The sequence below is a fragment of the Hemicordylus capensis genome, chromosome 1 (genome assembly GCF_027244095.1).
Source record: "Hemicordylus capensis ecotype Gifberg chromosome 1, rHemCap1.1.pri, whole genome shotgun sequence".
Taxonomy (NCBI): domain Eukaryota; kingdom Metazoa; phylum Chordata; class Lepidosauria; order Squamata; family Cordylidae; genus Hemicordylus; species Hemicordylus capensis.
The window spans coordinates 450,719,424-450,728,400 of NC_069657.1; the positions used below are offsets into that span (position 1 = coordinate 450,719,424).

Consider the following 8,977-nt stretch of genomic DNA (forward strand, 5'->3'; position numbering starts at 1 on the left):
TGCACTTAAGGGACACATCATGACACTGTGGTAGCGTGCAATCTGGAAAGTCTGCAGAAGCAGTTAAAAGGCACCTCCATGCACTTCTTGTTCATCAGAGAAGCAGCCAGTAGTTGCAGGGGAATGGTGGGTCGTGTTACCACCTCCCCTCCCCACAGGTTCTGAAAATAAAAGTAATTCTGGGGTGCCCCAGTGCCTCTGTTTTTGTTTTTAAAGGCAGTGAAATGAGGCTCTCCTCCCCCACCCCACCCCACCCCATACAATAAAAGGTGAACCAATTTGGCAAGATTTGATCCAAATCTAGCTGATTCGATTCAACTTTGAATCTAACCACCCCTTATGGGGGTGATTCAGTTCGAAACGAATCATCCAGATTCAAGTTGAATTGATTTCATGCCAAACCGACATGCAAGTCCCTAAATATAATATATGAATGAATAACTGTACATTTGCACAGATCCTTATATATACCGAACTGTACATATCCAAAAGATATGTCAGACCTACATGCCCTCTGTCAAGTGTTACACATTTGGAGTGCAACTTATATTAGCAGCAATGTACGTTGCTCTCTGGAAATGTGGGTGTGCAACTTTAAGTATTTGCACACTTGTGCAAGACCACTGGCACTGCCTTAGACATTCACTGATGGGAAATGCAGGTATAAGCTTAGGCTAAGTGTCACCCTTGTCTTTAGCCACCAGATAGTCTGCCCAGGAATGTCTACGTCAACAGCCACAGCGATTTCCCGGTGCAATGACACAGAACTCAAGCCAGGTGCCTCCGCATGCAGTTCCTGCAATTTTTGGAGAATATGGGGAATGGTTACTGCTTCAATTGCCTTCTGAAATGGCTTTTAAAAAGTGAACTCAGACAGGTCACACAAAGCAAAACAAGACTCTTGAGTCAAGGAGGGTGACTTATCAGCCAGTGTATTGAACAAAATGCAGCAACTCCTTCCAGATTGCAAGCCAGTTTGCCAGGTTTGATTTGTCTGACTAATGGTTTGTCTTTTTCAAAAAACAATTGTTAAAAAAAATTTCATACAGCACTTCATTTTTTTGCGATCAGGACAATTGTTATGTGTTTCAAAGTATATATCAAAAAAGTAACATCTCTCCTCCCTTGGTAAGCAATATCCCAAATTGCGGAAGCAGTAATGATTGGCGAGTCGAAAGAGAGCAGCAACATCTGGTTCTTTCTCCAGTCCATTCTCTGCATATAAAAAGAAGGCAGCATTCATTCATTCATTTTATTTAAGATATTTTTATACCACCCAAAACTCATGTCTCTGAGCGGTTTACAACAAAATAAAAACAGAAAGTAAAACATCAGTTACAAACAAAAACAAGAAATTTAACACACAACAATTTAAAAAAATCAAAACAATATTAAAAAATCAAAACAGTATCAGTTAAAAGCCTGGGTGAACAGATGTGCCTTTAAAGACTTTTTAAAAATGGTCAGAGATGGGGAGGCTCTTATTTCACTAGGGAATGCATTCCAAAGCCTCGGGGCAGCAACTGAGAAGGCCCGTCCCTGAGTAGCCACCAGATGAGCTGGTGGCAAATGCAGACAGACCTCCCCTAATGATCGCAGTGGGGTTCATGACAAAGAGATGTTCTCTTAAATACCTAGGACCCAAGCTGTTTAGGACTTTATAGGTTATAACCAACACCTTGTCTTTTGCCCAGAAACATATCGGCAGCCAGTGTAACTCCTACAATACAGGAGTGATATGGTCTCTCCTAGATGACCCAGAGGCCAGCCTGGCTCCTGCATTCTGGACCAAATGTAATTCCCAGACTACATACAAGGGCAGCCTCATATAGAGTGCATTGCAGCAATCCAGTCTGGAGGTTACCAGCAGATGAACCACTGTTCTGAGGCCGTTCATCTTGAGAAACAGACGCAGCTGGCATAGCAACCAAAGCTAATAGAAAGCACCTCTGGCCCCTGCCTCAACCGGGGACACCAGGGAGAGGATGGGATCCAGAAGAACCCCTAGACTGCATACCTGTTCCTTCTGGGGAAGGGTGACCCCATCCAGAACAGGCAGATCAAAATTGTCTCCCGAGTTTCAACCCAGCACTTTGGCTGCTATGCCACCTGCGTCTGTTTCTCAAGATTAACGACCTCAAAACAGTGGTTCATCTGCTGGTAACCTCCAGACTGGATTGCTGCAATGTACTCTATATGAGGCTTATCTGGATTCATTCTCAGTTTGTTACCCCTCATCTAGCCCATCACCGACTCCAGGCATGCATTTAGGGAGGTTATGCCCTCTCCTGATGCTGCTGCCAAGGAGAAATAGATTTGGTGTTGTCGGCATACCGATAGCACCCTGCACCAAATCTCCTGATGATCTCTCCCAGCAGTTTCATGTACAGGTGAAACTCGGAAAATTAGAATATGGTGCAAAAGTCCATTAATTTCAGTAATGCAAATTAAAAGGTGAAACTGATATATGAGACAGACGCATTACATGCAAAGCGAGATAAGTCAAGCCTTAATTTGTTATAATTGTGATGATCATGGCGTACAGCTCATGAAAACCCCAAATCCACAATCCCAGAAAATTAGAATATTACATGGAACCAAGAAGACAAGGATTGTAGAATAGAACAATATCGGACCTCTGAAAAGTATAAGCATGCATATGTATTCAGTACTTGGTTTGGGCCCCTGTTGCAGCAATTACTGCCTCAATGCGGCGTGGCATGGATGCTATCAGCCTGTGGCACTGATGAGGTGTTATGGAAGACCAGGATGCTTCATTAGCGGCCTTCAGCAATTCTGCATTGTTTGGTCTCATGTCTCTCATCCTTCTCTCGGCAATGCCCCATAGATTCTCTATGGGGTCAGGTCAGGCGAGTTTGCTGGCCAATCAAGCACAGTACACTGTATACTTTTCAGAGGTCCAATATTGTTCTATTCTACAATCCTTGTCTTCTTGGTTCCATGTAATATTCTAATTTTCTGGGATTGTGGATTTGGGGTTTTCATGAGCTGTACACCATGATCATCACAATTATAACAAATTAAGGCTTGACTTATCTCGCTTTGCATGTAATGCGTCTGTCTCATATATCAGTTTCACCTTTTAATTTGCATTACTGAAATTAATGGACATTTGCACGATATTCTAATTTTCCGAGTTTCACCTGTAGATGTTAAACAACATTGGAGACAATAAGGAGCCCTGAGGGACACCATGCAAAAGCTCATATTTTGAAGAAAAGCAGTCTCCAAGGGACACCATCTGGAACCTGCCCGAGAGGTAGAAGCGGAAACACCACAAAGCAGTGCCTCCAACTCCCAACCCCCTCAGACGTTCCAGAAGGATACTATGGTCAATAGTATTGAAAGCCTCCAAGAGGTCCAAAAGGACCAACAGAGCCACACTTCCTCTGTCCATTCCCAACTGGAGATCATCCATCAGGCCGACCAAGGCAGTCTCTACCCCATAGCCAGCCTGAAAGCCAGTTTGAAATGGGTCAGGAAAATCAGTTTCCTCCAAGACTGTCTGGAGCTGGGAGGAGACCACCCTCTTAATTACCTTGCCCAGCCACAGAAGGTTGGAGACAGGCCTATAGTTATTCAGCTCTGAGAGATCCAAGGTAGGCTTCTTCGGAAGTGGTCTAATAATTGCCTCCTTAAGACAAGGAGGCATCCTACCTTCCCTCAGAGATGCATTTATAATCTCTACCAGGCCTTCTACAACAACCCCCCTGCCAGATAGTATAAGCCATGTTGGGCAAGTGGCACGCCACACTGTTCCAATCAGCTTATCCGCATCCTCAGGAGTCACAAACTGGAACTGATCCAACCTAACCACATAAGAGGGGTCGTTGGACACCTCCACATCAGACACTGAAGTAATTGTGTAGCCTTCTCACAACCCTGAACAACTCTGCCGGACGTGAACTTGCGGATGCAATACGGGCAGAAAAGAATCACTTCTTTGCTGCACATATTGCCTGGGCATAGGTATTCAAATGAGCTCTATGTTGCAATCTGTCAGATTCAAGCTGAGTCTTTCTCCACTTGCGCTCTCGTCATCTACCTTGCCACTTCAGCCCCCATAGTTCTTCTGTATACCAAGGGGCCAGTTTTGAAGTGGGTGGGAAAGGATGCTTAGGAGCAATCATGTCTACTGCCCCAGTGAGTTTGCTGTTTAACAACTTTTTAACATTTAAAACAACCTCTTTAACAACCTCTTTTAACATTTAACATGCAATTTAACAACCTCTGCTGACTCATGTCTGGGAAAATATATGCAAAAGGAATGGGAAAACACACAGTGATGTTCCCCTTTCCTTCCCATCTATTTTTGCTTGGGGGAAAGTTCAGTTCGCCTCTGAACCTGTGGAGGTGAGAATTCAGTGGGATGTGTAGAACTAAACACAAAGAGAATGAAAAGATGGTCAGGCAATTCATTCTGTCTGGAGATGGGACCTAAGCTCAGAGCATCGGATGATGGTCCCAGGTTCAATCTCTGCCAGTATTCCTAAGGCCAGGATACTCCTGTCCTGTGTGAAAACTTGGAGAACTGCTGTCAGTCAGCAGAGACAATACCAAGCTGGGTGGATCAATGGTCTGACTCAGTATAAAGCAGCTTCCTATGAACTTGGTTGGGGGAGGAGCTATATTTTCCACATGATTCCCAGTTATAGAAGTTATTAAAATTAGCTTTTTTGTGTGGAAAATCAAGCTGTAAAACTATTCTGTCTAACAAATTCACAATAATGAGACATTATTGATGGGCTTTAAATCCCATCAATACAATGAGAAGACTGCCCTTTTTACACAGACTTTGGGCCAATGAGTTATCCTTTGCTCTTAAAAAAATAGTTTAGATGTATTTATGTTTTTATTGAAAGGTTTTTATCTTGTTAGCCACCCTGGGGTCTTAGGGTGAAGGGCAATATATAAACAAAAGAATAACATAAAAGATACACCAAGCTCCAGTTTCCAAAGAAAGAATTGAAAATACACACCTATTGAAATAGAGGTAGCCTATTTAATTGTAAACTGCACAGAGATGCAGGTTTGGGGTGGCATAGACATATTTTAAATACAATAAAGTAATATAATATAATATAATATAATATAATATAGATATCGCAAATAGTGAAACCTTGAGTCAATGGGAACTGGGATATTAACCAGGCATAAATAAAAGCCCACCAAGCCCTGCCCAGTCTCACTTCCTGCCACACCCAACATGGCTGCCCCATTGGAGTTGTTCCCTGCTCACTCTGCCTTCCCTGCTCAACCCAACCAGGATCTGACCAGCCTGGAACCATTTCACTCCCACTCGATAGAAGCTCCCAAAAGAGGGATGCCATGCTCTCTGCTGGACTCCACAGGGCCACAAGGCAACCAGGTAAGGCAGCACAGGTAGTTTGCCTTACATGGAAGAGCAAGTGGGCCAGTAAAAACCATTCCTTGGCTGGTAAATTTTGAGGGCTTTCCAAGGGAAGATCTGCTGAAAGGGAGCAGATCAGCAATGACTACATTCCCTGTAAGACCTATCTGGGTCCACACAGAGGATAATTCTGCTCATGGTTAGTTAAAAGAAATTAATGTTGCTTGTAACTTTCACTTATCAAAATGAGAGGGAGGACAGAACTTCTTCAGCTCCCTTGAAAAGGCAAGTAGGACTAGTTCAAACAGGGTCCAAAGATATGCGCACAACACAGGAAGCTTCCTTAGACCATTGGTCCATCTCATCTAGCTATTGTCTACACCAGGGCTGCTCAACTTCAGCCCTTCTGCAAATGTTGCCTTTCAACTCTCATAATCCCTGGCTATCGGCCACTGTGTCTGGGGATTAAGGATGTTGTAGTCCAAAAACATCGGGTGGGGGGGGGCCGAAGTTGAGCAGGCCTGGTCTATACAGACCAGCAGCGGCTTCTCCAAGGTTACAGACAGGAGTCTCTCTCAGCCCCATTTGGAGATGCCAGGGAGAGAACTTTAAACCTTCTGCATGCAAGCAGGCAGGTGCTCTTTCCAGAGTGGCCCATCCCCTCAGGGAAATATCTTACAGTGCTCACACATGTAGTCTCCAATTCAAATGCAAACCAAGGCAGACCCTGCTTAGCAAGAGGGGCAATTCATGGTCACTACCACAAGACCAGCTCTCCTCACAACGAACCAGCTTTCCCATTTCCTCCTCAAGAGGCAGAACAAGTCAATGCTAGATAGAGATATTAGGAACATAGGAAGCTGCCATATACTGAGTCAGACCATTGGTCTATCTACCTCAGCATTGTCTTTACAGACTGGCAGTGGCTTCTCCAAGGTTGCAGGCAGGAATCTCTCTCAGCCCTGTCTTGGAGATGCTGCCAGGGAGGGAACTTGGAACCTAGATTCTCTTCGCAGAGTGGCTCCATCCACTAAGGGGAATATCTTACAGTTCTCACACATCAAGTCTCCCATTCATATGCAACCAGGGTGGACCCTGCTTAGCTAAGGGGACAAGTCATGCTTGCTACCACAAGACCAGCTCTCCTCTTAAAAGGTCAATAGCCTATCTGGCCTCTCACATTTTTTCCAATACAAATTCTCAGATTATTTCTTATCCTGTAGCCCCTGAGTGAAGTACAGCTGCTCAGTCAAATTTTACCATCTGCCAAGTAAACAGCAGGTTCTTCAGTGGCTTTCAGTCTGTCCTTGGCCAATGGATTGGACAGGATCTGGGAAACAAAGAAAGCAGCAGGAAACAAAAGGTAGAGAGTCTTCATGGTCAAATGTTGGTTATTATCTCAATGTCAAAGAAACTGAATGTCGGCAAATCTCAAGAAGAGTTTTCAGAGTCTCTGGTATTTAGGTATCTTTTGTTCTGGCAAGGAATGTGGGGGAATAATGAGTGAAATAGCTCTTATATCTCATATACTGCTGCCCACAGCACTGAAAGTCAGCTATATATGGTGACTGGACACCAAGGAACATATTCTTCTTACAATTTAACCAGCTTGTGCCTATCACCCTTCTTTCTACACCTTCTGGCTCTTTCTGTTCTCATAACTGTCCTCCACTATGGAATTCTTTTCCCTTGGAGGCTGATCAAAGACCAGGTTGGGACATCTCCCAGAAATTATCTTGATTATTTTTTTTTAAGTTCTAAATATATACCTATATATAATACACATACAAAAAAAGAATAAACTTTCAAAAATGTTTTATAAAAAGTAGTCATTGATATAGATATCATGCAGATATTACCTGCAATAAATTAATAAGGCCCCATATACATCAAAATCCACATTGTATCTATTCTTCACAAAAGTGTCTCAAAGTGTTTGCATTCAGGCCACGCCAGGGACAGGGCAGAATGCTGTTAAATCATTTTTACCACTTTGATCCCATTTATACATTTCCTGCCTTCAGCCCTCACCTTTTGTCTTGGCATCATGTGGGCAGGAATGCCCTGGGATTTTCCAGACACATGTTCTTGCCCTATAAACAGGGGCTTCACTTGGCCTTCATCACCCTCATAAACATCACCCTCCTATGCACACACACACTGTATGTTCTTATTAAGAGGAGTTTGGATAATTTCATGGAGGAGAGGTCTATTGATGGCTTCTAGTCAGAGGGCTGTAGGCCACCTCCAGCCTCGGGGGCGGGGTGCCTCTGGGTACCAGTTGCAGGGGAGTAACATCAGGAGAGAGGGCATGCCCTCAACTCCTGCCTGTGTGTTCCAGCGGCATCTGGTGGACCACTGTGCGAAACGGGATTACGTTCATATTCTGCTCTTCCTCCAAGGAGCCCAGAGCAGTATACTTAGTTAAGTTTCTGCTCACAACAACCCTGTGAAGATTAGGGTGAGAGAGAATTGACCAGCCCAGAGTCACCCAGCAAGTATCATGGCTGAATAGAGATCTGAATTCAGGTCTCACTGGTCCTAGTCCAGCACTCTAACCACTAAACCATGCTGGCTTTAATCTGTGGGATCCTGAAGGCCCACACAGCAGCCAAATTCACAAGAATGTAAGGATGTAACACAAGTATATGTATGCATTAGCAGAAACATTAACGTGTAACTTTCTGAACCCAGTGAAGAAAATCCCTTCCTCTGAAATCCTATTTATTTACCATGTAAGATGCCTGCTTTTGTGGCAGGTTTTCTCTGCTTTTGGAAACTGCTTGGAAGACAAAAATTAAATTAGTGAAGTATTTACCATCATTTACGCTCTTCAGCAGGAAAAGCTATCTATGAAAAGGCACAGGAACCCTGCAAGTCACTTTGCCAAACCAACTTTGGAGTCAAGGTGGTGACACATTGGATATAAAGTAAACGAGCTTACTAAACTACTACCACAAATGCATCTCAGCATCATGCTCTGTTGAACTCTGGTGTAACATCTGAGAGAGTTGAGCCATATGGAGAAACTTAATTTTTCAAAGCACGTGCCCAGGCAATAGCACAATCGAACACAGAGTAAGGGCATACCCAGCAGGCTTTATTCTAAGTGCTTCTTCAAACTGCAGCTTGTGCCTCCTTCCACCCCCACCATTCCCAGCCTGTGAGCATCTCCCAAAGGATTTCTAATGGTGGGGGGACAGGGAAGGGGAAATGAGAATGGATAGATAACTTAAGAGAAAAAGATGAAGGAGGGAGGGAGGAAAATAAAATAAAAAAGGTGACTTGCAAAAAAAATGGATGAGATTTTCTTTCCCAAACCATAGCCGAAGACTGAGACTTTTTTTCACATGTTTTTCTGTTTCTTTATTTGTTTGGGAAGGAGTTTGAAAAGTAGGTGGGACTGGTACAAGCTGCCACCCCCCCCCACCACCCCTACACAAAAGCACCCAGAAAACAGCCCATAACTGCTTTTTAACATGTAAAAGGCTTTTATATGATGGTCTCCACTGCTGCTCTTTGTACTTTGTATTGTTTTTATGCTTGTGTTTGAAATTTTTTAATCAGATTAGTTTTATATTTTTAGCTTAATACTTTAATTGTGTC

At 43.5% G+C, this 8,977-nt stretch overlaps 1 long non-coding RNA gene across 1 annotated transcript; it reads right to left on the bottom strand.

The window, feature by feature from the left end:
• Positions 1–906: 906 nt before the first annotated feature.
• Positions 907–8,150, bottom strand: LOC128324146 (uncharacterized). Its single transcript, XR_008306666.1, has 3 exons — positions 8,104–8,150; positions 6,632–6,701; positions 907–1,215 (listed from the first exon to the last, which is right to left on the bottom strand). It is a non-coding gene; the product is annotated as an uncharacterized LOC128324146 (long non-coding RNA).
• Positions 8,151–8,977: the final 827 nt, after the last annotated feature.